Consider the following 18,265-nt stretch of genomic DNA (forward strand, 5'->3'; position numbering starts at 1 on the left):
TGGTTGGTGTTAGTATTGTTGAACCAAGATTTATATTAAGTAATGCAAAATAAAATAAATAAATGTGCCGTTAATGTGCTGAAGATACAAGATGTGTGACTGACACTGGCCAAACTGTGAAATCCATTTTTGCAAACTTGGTGTAATATGGGTCAGTGCAATATCAGGTTAGTCAGGATATGTGCAAAATTGTGGTTTGTGCAATATAGTCGATGCTTTCCAATTTTCTATATGTCTTTTGTTGTCCACTCTTGTTGTTACTGTCTGTTCTAACATGTTGTGATCACTGCTCTTGTCCTTGTTTTTCTGTATATAGTCTGTGTATAGTGTATTGGTATGTATTTATTAATTTCTGTGTGTAACATCAACCTGCCAGAGGGTCTGCAGATGGAAATTAGCCTAAGGCTATAATCTGACATATTTACATTTGTGAAAATGTTCATTAATATGTATTGTCCCTTTTAAGAAATTAAATTAAATAAAGACAAAAACAATTTGTCAACTGGTTTAAATCACACAGCTTACTGGAGGGAAAGTTTATCACCAATAATGATTTACATTTTGGTCTGTTCTCCTCACACAAAACTATTGAATGGCTTCCGATGACCTGGAATAAAGCACATGAGTCGTATGGATTACTTTGAAGTTTTTTTTTTTATTTGTTGTTGTTATTTTTTTGTCCTTTATGAAGCTTCGCAGCCATGAAGCTTCGCAGCCTATGAACTGTCATTGTATGGAAAGTAGCTGTTTGAGGATTCTTCAAAAATATATACTTTTGTGCTCCACAGAACATGAGGGTGAGTAAAACAAATGACAAAATTTTACAATTCTGGTTGAATTATTCTTTAACTGACCTATGTCAAAGTTTCTTTTAAGGCAAGTCAGTCCTAGGTGGCCATCTTTGGAACGCTCCTGGGCAGCTATTTTCTATGTAAACAAGCGGCATAAAACTCCAGCTCCTATCTTCTTGAATGGGGAAATACAAACATCTCCAAAACAGTTTGTGAAGATTACAATAAAAGGACATATTTAAAATCAGCAGTAAATTCTGACAACAAAATGATCATAAACTGTGCTTCTTCAGCTCAGATCACACAAAAAATTTAAATTTTTCAGGTTGGTTCAGCTTATGTGCATGTACTTTCTCTAGTTGATTGACAGGCGATGTCTGTATCTAAAAGGTGATTGGCTCTTTTACATACTTGCGACATCCATTGGCCATACCAATTTCTCCCTTTAATTTTAATTCAAGTGGTAAATACTGCTAAAGTTTCTCTGCCTATGCAGCCCACAAGCCATAGATTTAAGACAATGTTGCAGCCTACTAATCCAAAAAGTCAGATAGAGACCTTTCTGAAAAACGATTGAATGAACTCAGCTGCCAGCAATTACATTAAGATGCTAATAACCAGCATGTGGATGTGAGCATTGTGTGTAATATTAAGAGTTATGCAATATCATACATGCTACATCTTATGTAAGGCTTCCTGTGCTATTTTTTATCAAATCAATAAACAAACCCATAGCCTAGCGTTTAGTTAACAGCTATTAGCTTGAACCAAATGCTTGTGTGAGCCCAATGATTATCAATGAAAACAAAGAAACTCTCTGGCCCCCACAAGTCAGTTATCTACAGTGTGAGTGTGTGTGTTGTTTAAAATATGAGTAGAAGCACAAACAATGACATTCTCCACAATCCAAGCGTTCTGGAATCTCATTCCTATCTGCCTGCTAAGAAAAGGCAGTTTTGATGGTCACACTTCCTAAGAATGCACTCTGAGAAGGAAGGGAATTACATGTATTATTGTTAAGACCTTGTCTCTGGCATTCTTATTTAACTGTCTACCAATAATCCAAATAGACTTATTACTACTTTTTGCTACTGTAAAGTACAGCATGTCTACCCATTTCAGCATAGAAAATAAATTATAAAAATAGTGATGCTGTGCTTATACAGGGAGGTCCATGAGTATGAATACAGACAGACATGCATTTGTTACATAAACAGCCGGTATGTTCTCAACATCAGCATTTTGAGCGTGCATGCCATAAACTGAAAGAAACAGCAGAAATTTAGAGATAGATACACATCTGTCTTTGGTTACACATGCGGCTTCCTATTCTCACAAATGGAGATGAACTTACAGGGCAAAAAATTCACAGGCAGAATGGATTTTCCACCTACCTCAAGCAGACTACTGCTGAAAGTTGTCTGCCTATTTTTTGAGGCAGATAACATCAGCATCTTCTGAAGGTTCAGGAGCTCTTACGAGACATGCACATTTAGGTCCAGTTAAAGAAAGCTATGCAGAGATGAAACATGGGAAAGAGAACCGCTTAGCTATGCTAGTTAGAGCAGTGTGATTGGGAAGTGAGAGAGGAGGCAGGGAAAAGACTAGATGGATTTGAGTGGTGAGAAAGAGATTCAGAACTTTACTGAAGATGAGTAGGAATGAGAAGGTGGGAGACATGGGAAGAGGAGGTGGGAATATAGAAATGCTGTGTGTGGTGTGTACTGTAATGTGTTTGCATGTTTGAGAACTCAAAGCCTTTAGAATTAAATTTCTCAAAATATCAGTTAAAGCTACACTAAAACCCCATTTACTTAACAGACCATGTATGTTACAGCCAAAACATTGTGTTTTTGTCTGTGTTGGTGGCCGACGGCTTTCAGAGCCAGTAATCGAATGGGGGGCCTCCAACTAGGAGATAATTATGGAAATGTAAGTATATGAACAATTATATGTGTATGAACAATCAAAAACAGACTACAAATCAAATTTGTTAATGTAATTTGTAATTGTCTGTCAGTATCATTCAAAATTCAATTTCGAATCACAAATGAAAAGTTAGATTAAGGGAGAAGGCAATAATTAACTTTGAATTCAACAAAACAGAATGGGCACCCCAAAGTTTATTTTATTTAAATTATTGTTATGGAGGGTCCCTTAACCTTAAAGGGATAGTTTTCCCAAAAAATTTAAATTCTCTCGTCATTTACTCACCCTCATGCCATTCCAGATGTGTATGAGCTTTTTTCTTCAGCTGAACACAAACAAATATTTTTAGAAGAATATCTCAGAACTGTAAGTCCTTACAATGCAAGTGAATGGTGATCAGACCTTTGTAGCACCAAAAATCACAAAAAGGAAACATAAAAGTAATATATATGACTCCAATGGTAAAAATCTATATCATCAGAAGCGATATGATAGACGTGGTCAAAATGTAAGTCCTTTTTTCCACTAAATCTACAGTTTATTTTTCAATTTTACATCTGATAGCCACATGAAAGTGAAAGTAGAAGTGGAGATTTAAAGAAAAAAAAAATGCATGTGTTTTTCACACACACCTATCATATCGCTTCTAAAGATATGGAATTAATCACTGGAGACATATGGATTACTCTTATGTTTCCTTTATGTGATTTTTGGAGCTACAAATGACCATTCACTTGCATTGTAAGGACTTACTGAGCTGAAATATTCTTCTAAAAAAATCTATATGATCTGCAGAAAGAAAGTCATACACATCTGGGATGGCATGAGGGTGAGCAGTGCTTGAAGTGGAAGGAAAAAGTGCAGGTCCTCTTCCTTGTTATTATTAAACTTTTTCTTGGGGGAAAGGACTGTTTTTCTTTACAACATATGTTTATTTAAAAATAAGTAAATAATCTTGGGGATTTATCAACTGAACTGGGGCCAAACTTTTTTATCCGTATTTATCTTACCTAACCCTTTGTAACTAACGTGTTAACATGTAAAAAGAAACCAGTTAATAATATGCTTATTTACATTAAAATAGTATTTAAATTGTGTTAAAGGTGGTATTTAAATAACATTTTCAAGATCTGGCCATAAATTCCTTCTTAAGATCTGGCTGAAGAACAAATATGACTTTACATCCTCAACTAACAAATAGGTTTTGATTAGCTTTATTTAAAAAATATAAACATACAAAGTAGATTATTGTTTATGAAAACTGAGAAATATTGTGATCTGCCAAAGTCTGTATCATTGTCAATATCAACACACATAAGAGAACAATGGCAATCTAGTGTAGAACCATCTTTTTACACAAAATGTATGTAGTCTAAAACTGAAAAAGTGCATCAAGTCTGTTTTTCCTGTTTTTTTTTAGGGCAAAATGTACATTCCTTATCCTGCACACATTAATTTGTACACAGGAGCCAGATACTTGTGCAGATAATAATCATTACAAAAGATTAACAAACTGATTTGAAGATGTTCAGGATTGAGAACAATGTAGAACCAAACACTGCTAGTATATGCACAGGCAAGTTCAATTCACATAATCTTTTTATGAGCACAACAGAAAGGAATGGAGAATAAAAGCACATTTTCCTATGCATTTTCTTAGAAGGTTTGGTTTTAATCATCGTTTTGTCTCTTGTGAAAAAAAGGTTGTGCATATGAGCTGCCATCACTTCTGTAACATAATTTTTTAAGTCTGTTGTTTTCACTGCACACAGCAGCTAAACAATTTGCATAAATACATTTGAGTAAAGAAGACGTGATAAAATGTTCTCACCTAAAGGTTGCTGGTTCATGTTTTGGAGAAGAGTGAAACTGACCTATGTCCAGATAAGCTTAAACACGCGCGATCCTCTGGAAATGGACCACGGGTAGCTTGACGAGCACCGATGCTGTTGTACGTGTTGCACTGCTGAGTTTTGCTCAGAGAACGTTCTGATGTTTACCGCAATTTTATAAAAATCATTTGGAAGGTCAGATAAAAGCATCAAATCACAGACTTGCATTAAATAAAGACATTACATCGTACCAGGAGACTCTGAGAAGTGGTGTTACGCAAGAAAAACTACCGGTGTACGTAGAGTAAATTATAGAAATGCAGGTACTGCTGCATACTGCCCCACTTCAAGCACTGAGGACGAGTAGATAATGAAAGAAATAAAATTTTTGGGTGAACTATCCCTTTAACTGCCCCCAAACCCTCCCAATTTAAACACTGTTTAGCACAAGAAAACACTGACCCAAAGAGCTCCATCAGCTAAAGGAGATGTGCTAAAACTGTTGGGAATTATGACTGACGTTTTCTGTTGAGACTGGCCTTTACTAAGTAATCCAGTTGACTAGACACTGCTCAGTGCCTTTATTCACTGAGATCATGTTCTGTGCTATTGTTTTGAATTCTACAATTAGGTGGAGCTTCAGTTACAATTTTACATTATGCTATTCAATAAAGACAACTTCCTACAGAGATCTGAAAATAATGCATGCATTAAGGTTCTGCTAAATTTGAGGAGGTCCGGATTAAATATGCATACAAGAATTGACCAGGGTAAACCTGTTATCAGAAAAAAAATGACCCAAATTACTTGTACAGCAATTAATCAACTTGAGAGGGAGGCACAGAGAAAACCCTCTAGAGAAAAAAACTGAGGAAACTATGTTGATTTCTTGATATTGGTGTACTTCTTCAAAGAGGTCTGAGGAAATATTGGGGCAAAACAGGGATAGAGGCACTATATAGATGTTATAGGAAATATGGTTTTCCTGACTGAGCAGAGATGTCTTATGGTCAGAGAGAGAGGGTGAGAGTGAGTGTGTGTGTGTGAGCGTGTATTTATCACTTTGTGGGGACCAAATGTCCCCATAAGGATAGTAAAACCCAAAAATGTTGACCTTGTGGGGACATTTTGTCGGTCCCCATGAGGAAAACAGCTTATAAATCATACTAAATGATGTTTTTTGAAAATGTAAAAATGCAGAAAGTTTTCTGTGAGGGTTATGTTTAGGGGTAGTGTTAGATTTAGGGGATAGAATATAAAGTTTGTACAGTATAAAAACCATTATGTCTATGGAAAGTCCCCATAAAACATGGAAACACAACATGTGTGTGTGTGTGTGTGTGTGTGTGTGTGTGTGTGTGTGTGTGTGTGTGTGTGTGTGTGTGTGTGTGTGTGTGTGTGTCAGCAAGCACACTGCATCCGTGTTTACAGCTTAACTGCAGTTATCCATTTAATTTACTGTAACACAGTTTACTTAATTATGTTAATGCAATTCTTCAAAGTAATTTCCAAGTCTCTCAGTGATGCAAACTCATGAGATGTGAAAAAATGTGAGAGAGTCATAGCAGGTGTTCTAGATATACATTTTTAGTTGATTTGTTTTTTATGTTTAAAGATTTTGTTGTTGTTGTTGTTGCATTTAAAGCTTTAAGTGTTTACATTTAAAGTAACCCTTTCAAGTAAAAGAAATAAATAAAATTTACCGAACAATTTAGGCTTAAAAAAAGGTGACTTTAGCTGAAAGGTGAGTAGTTTGCATCCCTGAATTCCAAACTGCAGAAAACTATATTTAAAGTATTAAAGTATAGTAGAAAACTCTATTTAAAAACTTACACATAAAAGATCACAACTACCTGACATATCACTGAAATAAATGTCCTAAGAAATCACACCTGTCTCTGTCAAATTAAGGTGTTATATAGATGGACCAAAATATCCAAATAGTTAATGCGAGTCTTTATATTTAAAGTAATATCATGTAATACCTAACAGGTGACATGCCTCAAACACATTTAAAACCTGTGTTATATCTATTTCTCTGGCCACTGAAAATCTTCAAAGCACCAGTGTTTGAAATGACACCACCCTTTAAACTATGCCGCACACCATGGCTGAAAAACAGGTTCCATGTGTATTCACAGAACCTCATAAGATTACCCGTTTACATACAGCTTTTCAAGTTTATGATTTAAAAAAAGAGCTTTATTTTTTTCACAATCATCATTTAAAAAAGAAATACACTGTAAAAAAAAAAAAAACGTAAAAAAACTGTAAATCTCTGGCAGCAAAGTTTCCAGATGGATTCCGTCAAATAACAGTAAAAAACGTTTTCACAAAATTACATGCAATAAACCGTAAAAATACAGAGAATATTTTACAGTCATAATTCATTAAATTACAGTACATTTCTGTTGATAATTGTTATTAAACTGTAGAAAAACAGATAAATTACGTGAAAATACATTAAAAACAACTACATTTCAGATTAATCTCTGTAAATGTATGGCTTTTTGTAGTTACTTTATGAAGTTACTCTGTCTTTATACAGTAATTTACTTTTAAAATACAGTTCCCCTTTTGTCGCTCTCTCCACGTTGTGTCAGAGAAGCGACACTAGGGGTCTCTCTTGAGAGCCGATATTCACCTCTGAACTATGAAAAAAGGCCAATGAGAGTTGGCACCCAGTATTTGCATGTCCCACCCCCGGACATACGGGTATTTAAGCGGTGCAAATCCGGGAGTTCATTCAGAAAATTTCTTCGGAGCCGATGGTCGTGCATGCAGTCTGCTGCGAGTTACACACCAAGTTCCTGTTTAATCCTCTGACGCTCTGCATGCTGTTGGATCTGACGCATAACAGCGGCTTTCTCATTCGTGCACGGCTGTGCATTCTTGCCCCTGGGCGCTTCGACAGAGCAGACAACTCGAAAGAGTTATTCTAAAAGAGTGAATTTCGCTCTAAAAGAGCAAAACACAGCGACGTTGAACGTCCTTCTCAGGACGCGTCTTTTTAAAGACGATTTTCCGCCTCTGTGTAGTTTCTGGATGCATTGATTCTCCGAACCTCTGACGGCCATAAAAACTGCCTTGCATTCCTGGGTTTCGATCACACGCAGGCAGCGTTTTTATGAATGGTCTATGTTTTCAGTACGAGAACATAGCCATGACAGCATTGCGGTCGTAGGCTTTTTCTTGTAGTGAGAAAAACCCGCTTCAGCCGCCCCCCCCCCCGCGCCTCGCCTTCTTCCTACGGGATTGAGGCAGGCGCCGCGGGCGATGAAAACGATCTGGGGACAGTGACGGGCTCCGTTTCGCCGGGTGAACCCCCTCGAAACCCTCCGCCTCCCTTGCTTGTTTCCGTCCGAGCTTGGAATGAGCATTCTCTTCAATGGGTTATGTTTTCAGTGTGAGAACATAACCGCGGCAGCGTTGCGATCTCAGCTTTCTCTTGTAGTGAGAGAGAGCCATTTCAGCCGCCCCCCGCGCCTCGCCTCCTTCCTACGGGATTGAGGCAGGCGCCGCGGGCGATGGAGAACGATCTGGGGAGAATAACGGGACGCTTTCGCCCGGGTAAATCCCCTCAAAAACCTCCCACCTCCCCGGCACGCTTGCCTGCTTCCCCCGAGCTCGGGATTAGTGCGGTCCACTTAACAGCCTACTGTCCGGTCCCTCGAGCTCCCCGGAATTGGATGACGACATCGCTGCATCGGCGAGCGTAACAGCGGCGTCGGATGCGGATAACTCGCCTGGGCCGCCACCTTCGGGTCTCCACCCAGTCTGAGCCTGACGCAAGAAGGTCCGCTATGCTTCCCCGGGCTTAATTGGTTCCGCGGGCATGTGCGCCGCTCACAGCCGCGCCCCCCCGGATTCCTTCCCCGGACGTGCATGACGAGCTGAGAAAGCCCAGCTTCCTCGCTCCTCCGCTCTCGCTACCCTCGGTGGTAGAATGGTCCCAGACCGCTCCCCCCTGCACGCCATGGCCCCCTCCTGCAAGTCCACCGGGCTAGGGCACTTCAAAATCTGCACTTGGGTGGTCCTGTTCTTGACGTGCTGCAGAAACTGCACTCAAACAGGCAATGGCCACTCCGTGGTCCAGAAACGCAACGATGGACAGGCAGTACGGGAGGCAGACAAAGCACGCTTTCTCAAACGCCCCCGTCTCCCAGCTCCTTCCATTTGGCGACACCACTTGACGACTCCACCCAGCAGTCCTCAGTGGTGAAGAAACAGACGAAGGCTATTTTCAAGCAAAAAAAAGCATCCTGCCCTGCCGCAAACCTGCCGCCAGGGGCCATGCCCTGTCTGCTCGCCGAGGGCATCCTCCTGCGGCTTTCAAGAAAGAAAGAAAGTGGTGCTCCGCCTCAACTAACAAGTGAGTGGGCCCAGCTCTCAGCCCCAGCGTTGAGCTCCCCGCAGAAGTTGGACGCCCATCGTCTCACGGACCCCCTTGAGGACCCAGAAGGCTCCCAGGCGCTCCTGAGATGACAGACCCAGAGACCGAGACATTAGCTCCGGAGCTGGTAAGACCATTCCGTTCCCCGGTGGAGGGCCGGGAGGAGAATTTTTTGTTAAATTCTTTACACTCTATAGAGCTATTTCCTTGTTGTCTCTGGGGTCACCTGGCCCACAAATGCCGTTCTCACGGCACTCTGCATTCAGGCCTCAACAGTCCCGGCTCCATGGATGCGGTGTCCCCGCCTTCAGCGCCACGACTGTTCCCCGGCTGGCCGGTTCAGACAAGTCCAGAGGACGCCAACATCAGACCTCCTCCTCAGTCACGAACCCGCCCCCTGCCGGATGCGTGGAGCAAGGTAAGTGCTTTGAGTTTATTCTCAGCACCAGAGCCTCAGGACGCCACGTTGCCTCCCGACGCCGCATTACCTGTTCCACACCGCTGCGAAGCCCCGCCGGGTACGTCCAAAAAACTCGTCCCCTTGGTGCCCCTAGCACAGAGTTTAGAGGCGTGGCTTTCACTGCCCAACCCCTCATGCTGGCTGCACCGGACCATTCGACTCGGTTATGCAATTCAGTTTGCCAGGTCTCCGCCCCCCTTCGTGGGCGTACATTTTTCCGCAGTACACGGCCAACATGCCCATTCCCTGCGTGAAGAAATAGCCTCCCTTCTATTAAAGGACGCGATAGAGCCTGTCCCTCCAACCGAAACGAAGAAGGGTTTCTACAGCCCTTACTTCATTGTACCCAAGAAAGGCAGCGGCTTACGACCGATCTTGGACCTGCGAGTTTTCAATCGGACCTTGTCCAAACTCCCGTTCAAAATGCTCACCAGAAACAAATTCTATCTGGCATCCGGCATCTAGATTGGTTCGCAGCGGTAGACCTGAATGACGCGTACTTCCACGTCTCAATTCACCTTCGACATCAACCCTTCCTACGGTTCGCGTTCGACGGCCAGGCGTATCAGTACAAAGTCCTCCCCTTCGGCCTGTCTCTGTCCCCTCGCGTCTTCACGAAAGTCGCAGAGGCAGCTCTTGCCCCTCTCCGAGAAGCCGGCAAACGCATACTCAATTACCTCGACGACTGGCTCATACTGGCCCACTCCCGAGAGTTACTATGCGCACACAGAGACCAGGTGCTCAGCCACCTCAGCCGTTTGGGGCTTCAGGTCAACTGGGAAAAGAGCAAGCTCTCCCCGGTCCAGAGCATCTCTTTTCTTGGTCTGGAGTTAGACTCAGTCTCAATGACAGCACGTCTCTCCAACGAGCATGCACAGTCAGTGCTGAAATGCCTCACTTCCTTCAAGCCAGGCGCCGTGGTCCCGCTAAAACGTTTCCAACAGCTCCTGGGGCATATGGCATCCTCCGCGGCGGCCGCGCCACTGGGGTTGATGCATATGAGACCACTTCAGCACTGGCTCCAGACTCGAGTCCCGAGACGAGCATGGCGCCGCAGCACACACAACGTAAAAGTTACCTCTGCCTGCCGCCAAACCTTCAAACCCTGGACAGACCTCTGCTTTCTAAGGGCAGGAGTACCCTTGCAGCAGGTGTCCCGACGCATTCTGGTCACAACCGACGCCTCCAAATTGGTTTGGGGCACCGTATGCAATGGGCATGCAGCCGCAGGCCGGTGGAACCGAGGCCCGCTGCGCTGGCACATCAACTGCCTAGAGCTGCTGGCTGTTTTTCTGGCCCTGCAGAAGTTTCTCCCGTTAATTTGGAACAAACACGTCCTAGTCAGGACAGACAGCACCACGGTCGTAGCCTACATAAACCGCCAAGGTGGAGTACACTCCCTCCACATGTCACAGCTCACCCGTCGTCTCCTCCTTTGGAGTCAGCAGTGACTCAAGTCACTGCGCCACTCACATCCCCGGCAACCTCAATGTGATAGCGGACACGCTGTCAAGACAAAGCTTGCCTGGCGGAGAGTGGAGGCTCCACCCCCAGTCGGTCCAGCTGATTTGGGACCGGTTCGGCAAGGCTCAGGTAGACCTGGTTGCCTCCCAAGAAACCTCCCACTGCCCGCTCTGGTATGCCCGGACAGAGGCTCCCCTCGGAGCAGACGCGTTGGCACACAGCTGGCCTGCGGGGCTGCGCAAGTACGCATTTTCCCCAGTGAGCCTTCTTGCACAGGTGCTATGCAAGGTCAGTGAGGACGAGGAGCATGTCATTCTGGTAGCCCCTTACTGCCCCATCCGGACTTGTTTTTCGGACCTCACGCTCCTCACGACAACCTCTCCCTGGCGAATTCCCCTGAGGATAGACCTTCTTTCTCAGGGACGGGGCACGCTCTGGCACCCGCACCCAGACCTATGGAACCTCCACGTCTGGCCCTTGGACGGGATGCGGAAGATCTAGCCGGCCTACCATCGACCGTCTTAGATACAATCAATCAAGCCAGAGCCCCCTCTACCAGGCATCTTTACGCTCTAAAGTGGCATCTGTTCGCGGACTGGTGTTCTTCCCGGGCCGAAGACCCGCAGAAGTGCGCAGTTAGGTCAGTGCTCCTGTTTCTTCAGGAGAGGCTGGAGAGGAGGCTGTCCCCCTCCACCCTCAAGGTGTATGTCGCCGCTATCACGGCCCACCACGACACAGTAGACGGCAAGTCTCTTGTTAAGCACGACTTAATCGTCAGGTTCCTAAAAGGTGCCCGGAGGATAACTCCATCCCGGCCTAACCTGTTCCCCTTCTGGGATCTCTCGGTCATCCTTACAGGACTCCAGAGACCCCCCTTCGAACCGCTTGACTCAGTTGGACTCAGGGCCCTCTCTCTCAAGACTGCCCTGCTGATCGTGCTCGCTTCCATCAAGAGGGTCGGGGACCTGCATGCGTTCTCTGTTAGTGATGCTTGCCTGGAGTTCGGTCCGGCAGACACTTTCGTGATCCTAAGACCGCGACTGGGCTACGTGCCCAAGGTTCCTACCACACCCTTCAGGGATCAGGTGGTGAACCTGCAAGCGCTGCCCCGGGAGGAGGCAGACCCAGCTCTTTCACTGCTGTGTCCAGTACGCGCTTTGCGTATTTATCTGGACTGCACACAGAGCACCAGACGCTCTGAGCAGCTCTTCGTCTGCTTTGGGGGACAGCAGAAAGGGAACGCTGCCTCCAAGCAGAGACTCGCCCACTGGGTTGTCGATGCCATTTCCCTGGCTTATCACACCCAGGCTGTGCCCCCCCCTTGCGGGTCCGAGCCCACTCCACCAGGAGTGTTGCGTCCTCATGGGCACTGGCTAGGGGCACTGCCTTAGCAGACATTTGTAGAGCAGCAGGCTGGGCAACACCTAACACTTTTGCGAGATTCTACAATCTCCGAGTTGAGTCAGTATCGTCCCGTGTTTTCTCAGGTACCGAGCCCGTAGAACTCGGTAGCATGCCCACGATCTGACCGGGTGAATTGCTTGCACCTAGCGCCCTTCCCCCTAAACAGGGGAAACAGTGCGCCTTCATTCCCAGGAGATCTCAGGTTTGGGACACTGGTTGATTCCTCCCTAGCCCTCGTGGGTCGCAGTTCAGCGGAGGAACTCACAGACCCAAGCCACTGCGGGTACCGCAAGCTACCCTGTACTGGTATAGGTGCTCCACAGGTAAGGCCTCCTTCGGACTCCCCCTGTGTGTAACACCACGGTTCTGTCCCCTCTGGCGAGCGGACTCCCGTGTTTCCCTTAGGCAGTCACGGCTGCCTCGGTTGCCATGCTGTATGTTCCCCCTCTATGAGGCTGGATCCACCACCGCACCAACTTTTCCAAATAGGCCCTAAGTCAGGCCTCTGATGGTTTTGCCACTTAAACTTGCCTCCCCTCTTGGGTAGGCCTGGCCTCCGCAGGGTCTTCTCCACCCTGAATAAGGGCTAAGACCCCCTTCCCTCAATGCGTGTAAGGGCCCCGGCCTTAGTTGCTCTATGCAAGAAACATAGAGAGAAAAGAGGCCCGGCCAGGCTTGGCCCTTTCCCAGGTTGGCGGCCAGCACCTTGTTCCCCCCTCCAGGGTAACGATAAGGAATCCTGATGGCTTAAATGGGGCATTGGGGAAGGGTACGTGCAGCCTGATACAGTTGGTCGTCCTGCACGTAAGAATACCTGCTCGCTCCTGTATCAGCAGTTCACGTACACGGCTCAGCGCAAGACACTTTTATAAGTGGACCCATAGTGTCGCTTCTCTGACACAACGTAGAGAGAGCGACAGAAGGGGAACGTCTAGGTTACGTATGTAACCCCCGTTCCCCGATGGAGGGAACGAGACGTTGTGTCTCCCCTGCCACGTCGCTGAGCCAAGCCACTGTTGTGGCCAGACCATTTCCGGCTCCTCAGAAAAATCCTGAATGAACTCCCGTATTTGCGCCGCTTAAACACCCGTATGTCCGGGGGCGGGACATGCAAATACTGGGTGCCAACTCTCATTGGCCTTTTTTCATAGTTCAGAGGTGAATATCGGCGCTCAAGAGAGACCCCTAGTGTCGCTTCTCTGACACAACATCTCGTTCCCTCCATTGGGGAACGGGGGTTACATACGAAAACTAGACGTTTATCTTTGTAAAATAACTAAGAAATAATGTATAAAAACATTATAAGTATGTGAAAATACGTTAAAAACAACTACATTTCAGGTTAATCTCTGTAAATGTATGGCTTTTTTTAGTTACTTTATGAAGTTACTCTGTCTTTATACAGTAATTTACTTTTAAAATATAGTTTATCTTTGTAAAATAACTAAGAAATAATGTATAAAAACATTATAAGTATGTGAAAATACATTAAAAACAACTACATTTCAGGTTAATCTCTAATAAAAGCCATACATTTATAGTTACTTTATGAAGTTGCTCTGTCCATACTCTGTACATTTAGTTTATCTTTGTAAAATAACAGACAAAATGTATAAAAACCCAATAATTACGTAAAATCAAAGACAAATATCTGTACATATATAGTATTAAGCATTTATTTTACAGATATACATTTTAAAAAAATTGATTGGACAATGCAAAAACAATCATAGTACATTATAATACAACAAAAGTAGCTACATTTAAAATAAAAACAAACTATAATTTGCAACAGCTTTTAAACTATGATGAATGCTTTCAAATGATGCTCAAGTTATAAATCATAATCACAACTTTTGACTAGGTTATTGGCTAAACAAACACTACATAAATTTATATATATATATATATATATATATATATATATATATATATATATAAAAAAAAAAATCTTTGGGAAATTGATCTTAATGCCTTAAAAAAAACGAGGATAACTCCAACCTTTAAGGACACCAATTTTCTTTGTAAATGAATAATGTATCGTAAATATTTCAGTTAAATATTCCAGTTCTTTCATGGATCCAGGATACTATGCATCCTAATAAAGTTCCCTTGGCTTTTGGAATTAAAATATCCCCACATCATCACACACCCTTCACCATACCTAGCGATTGGCATGGGGTACTTTCCATAAGATCATCTCTCAATGCTAATCAAACCAGCTATTAGGCTAACTGAAATAAAACCAGGCCAATCTCTAGGTATGGAAAATGGTATGTGATGATGTGGGGATATTTTAATTCCAAAGGCCAAGAGAACTTTATCAGGATGCATAGTATCCTGGATCCATGAAATAACTGGCCTTTAAAATATAAATCTGCCTGCCTCTGTGGGAATTTAACATAGGGTGTCTGACTTATGCACCTGTATTTAAGAAGAACATTTATTTATTTAGATACATTATTCATTCACAAGAAAATTGGTGTCAATTGAGTTTCTCATTTTTTAATTAAGGCATTAAGATCAATTTCTAAAAGAAATTCCTCTTTTTTTAGTCAACTTTAGCATGGGTGTGTTCACTTATGCTAAGCACTGTGTGTATATGTAATATAGGCCTTTTAGATAGATAGATAGATAGATAGATCGATCAGACAGAGAGATATTGTGTTCTTATTTGATTCTATTTTGATTGTGTGCTATTTTGATGGGAACGTTTTTTTTTTTTGTTTGTTTTGTTTTTAAACACTACCATGTCAGCTGGTGTTAGCTCCACAAGAGCCAGAAGAATAAATGAATAAATATCTGATACATTTCTTTATTTATTTTAAAAAAAAGATAACATACTGACACTGGTATGAATAAACTGCGAGCATCATTTTGCAAAGCTACATTTATCATGGTTTTCAAAGATGTGCATACCTATACAGTACAGTAGGAGAGGGTTTCCTGGCATTAGCAGACAGATGGTGAACTTCTGTTTTTTTTTAAAGCAATTACTGGAACATACATATTTCATTGGTCCAGATTTCAAAATACTTTTAAAGGGTTAGCTAAACCAAAAACTAAACTTCTGTCATTAATTACTCTCCCTCATTTCGTTCCAAACCTGTAAGACCATCATTCAGCTTCTGAGCACAAATGAAACAAAACCAGTCTTTAATTAGTATAATTAAAGATGTATAAATAAAAAAAATTTGATTTATACATCATCTGAAAGCTGAATCAAGAAGCTAATAAAGAAAAATATTTGTTAGGATATGACAATATTTGGCAGAGATACAACCATTTTAAAAGCAGGAATCTGAGGGTGCCAAAAAAATAAATATCTAATATTAAGAAAATTGCCTTTAAAGTTGTTCATTTCTGTTGACGATTTTACGGCACCCACTCACAAAAATATATATATAATATATATATATATATATATATATATTTTAACTATATGTATTGATATATCTGAAGAGCCAAGGGATTTTGACCCTCACCCTTCAGTATATATATATATATATATATATATATATATATATATATATATATATATATATATATATATATATACACTCACCTAAAGGATTATTAGGAACACCTGTTCAATTTCTCATTAATGCAATTATCTAATCAACCAATCATATGGCAGTTGCTTCAATGCATTTAGGGGTGTGGTCCTGGTCAAGACAATCTCCTGAACTCCAAACTGAATGTCAGAATGGGAAAGAAAGGTGATTTAAGCAATTTTGAGCGTGGCATGGTTGTTGGTGCCAGGCGGGCGGTCTGAGTATTTCACAATCTGCTCAGTTACTGGGATTTTCACGCACAACCATTTCTAGGGTTTACAAAGAGTGGTGTGAAAAGGGAAAAACATCCAGTATGCGGCAGTCCTGTGGGCGAAAATGCCTTGTTGATGCTAGAGGTCAGAGAGGAATGGGCCGACTGATTCAAGCTGATAGAAGAGCAACTTTGCCTGAAATAACCACTCGTTACAACCGAGGTATGCAGCAAAGCATTTGTGAAGCCACAACACGCACAACCTTGAGGCGGATGGGCTACAACAGCAGAAGACCCCACCGGGTACCACTCATCTCCACTACAAATAGGAAAAAGAGGCTACAATTTGCAAGAGCTCACCAAAATTGGACAGTTGAAGACTGGAAAAATGTTGCTTGGTCTGATGAGTCTCGATTTCTGTTGAGACATTCAGATGGTAGAGTCAGAATTTGGCGTAAACAGAATGAGAACATGGATCCATCATGCCTTGTTACCACTGTGCAGGCTGCTGGTGGTGGTGTAATGTGTGGGGGATGTTTTCTTGGCACACTTTAGGCCCCTTAGTGCCAATTGGGCATCGTTTAAATGCCACGGCCTACCTGAGCATTGTTTCTGACCATGTCCATCCCTTTATGGCCACCATGTACCCATCCTCTGATGGCTACTTCCAGCAGGATAATGCACCATGTCACAAAGCTCGAATCATTTCAAATTGGTTTCTTGAACATGACAATGAGTTCACTGTACTAAAATGGCCACCACAGTCACCAGATCTCAACCCAATAGAGCATATTTGGGATGTGGTGGAACGGGAGCTTCGTGCCCTGGATGTGCATCCCACAAATCTCCATCAACTGCAAGATGCTATCCTATCAATATGGGACAACATTTCTAAAGAATGCTTTCAGCACCTTGTTGAATCAATGCCACGTAGAATTAAGGCAGTTCTGAAGGCAAAAGGGGGTCAAACACAGTATTAGTATGGTGTTCCTAATAATCCTTTAGGTGAGTGTATATATAGTGGTAGGAAATTTACAAAATATCATCATGGAACATGATCTTTACTTAATATCCTAATAAAATAAAAGAAAATATGCTAATTTTGAACAATACAATGTTTTGTTGACTATTGTCACAAATATACCCGTGCAACTGATGAATGGTTTTGTGGTGCAGGGTCACAAATGAAGATATTTTTAATGAAATCCGAGAGCTTTCTGCAACTCCATTGACAGCCTAAATAACTGAAACTTTCACAACCCAGAAATTTATAAATACATCATTAAAGTAGATCATGTGACTCCAGTGGTTTAATCTTCATTTTATGAAGCCACGGGAAAAAACTTAATTCAACCATTTCTTAATTTCAGCGTCAGACGCTTATTTTTGGCCGTGGCTCCATAAAATGAAGATTAAACCACTGGAGTCACATGATCTACTGTAATGATGTATTTACTACATTTCTGGGTCTTGAAAGTATCAGTTACTTAGGATGTCAAAGGAGGGACAGAAAGCTCTTAGATCTCATTAAAAATATCTTCATTTGTGTTCTGAAGATGAACGAAGGTCTTACAGGTTTTGGACCGACATGAGGGAGAGTAATTAATGGCAGAAGTTTCGTTTTTGGGTGAATAAGTGGCTACATTCAAAGAAACATTTTCAAGGAATAGTTTACCCAAAAATGAAAATTCTCATATGGATTACTCACCCTCGTGTCATCCAAGATATAGGTTTTTGTTTCTTCAGCAGATCACTTTATTTGATTTTGAGAGAAAAAAAAAATCCAAATCTGCTGATAATTAACTCGCCCTCGGAACACAAGGGTGTCTCCTCAAGAAATTAATACGAGAGAGCAGTCCATCATTTTGGATGGTCCAAAATACATATATAGGATACATCAAAATAATCCACACGACTCCAGTCGACAAATAAAAGTCTTCTGAACTGAAACTATTAAAATTTTTGTTGTTCAACAAAACAATACTTGTGACGCGTGGCTGAGTGTGCATCACAGAGCGAGGGCAGAAGTAAGCATTTGCAGGTTAAAAGTACATAACTAATGTTTTGTTTGTAAAAATGTTCAATTGTTTCAGTTCAGAAGACTTATCGACTGGAGTCGTGTGGATTATTTTGATGCATCTAGTATTTGACCATTCAAAACGATGGATTATTATTTCTTGCATTAATTTCAAAAGAACGTCTGTTTTAAATTCTATTCTGATGAAGA

Source organism: Xyrauchen texanus, chromosome 5, assembly GCF_025860055.1.
Source record: "Xyrauchen texanus isolate HMW12.3.18 chromosome 5, RBS_HiC_50CHRs, whole genome shotgun sequence".
Lineage (NCBI taxonomy): Eukaryota > Metazoa > Chordata > Actinopteri > Cypriniformes > Catostomidae > Xyrauchen > Xyrauchen texanus.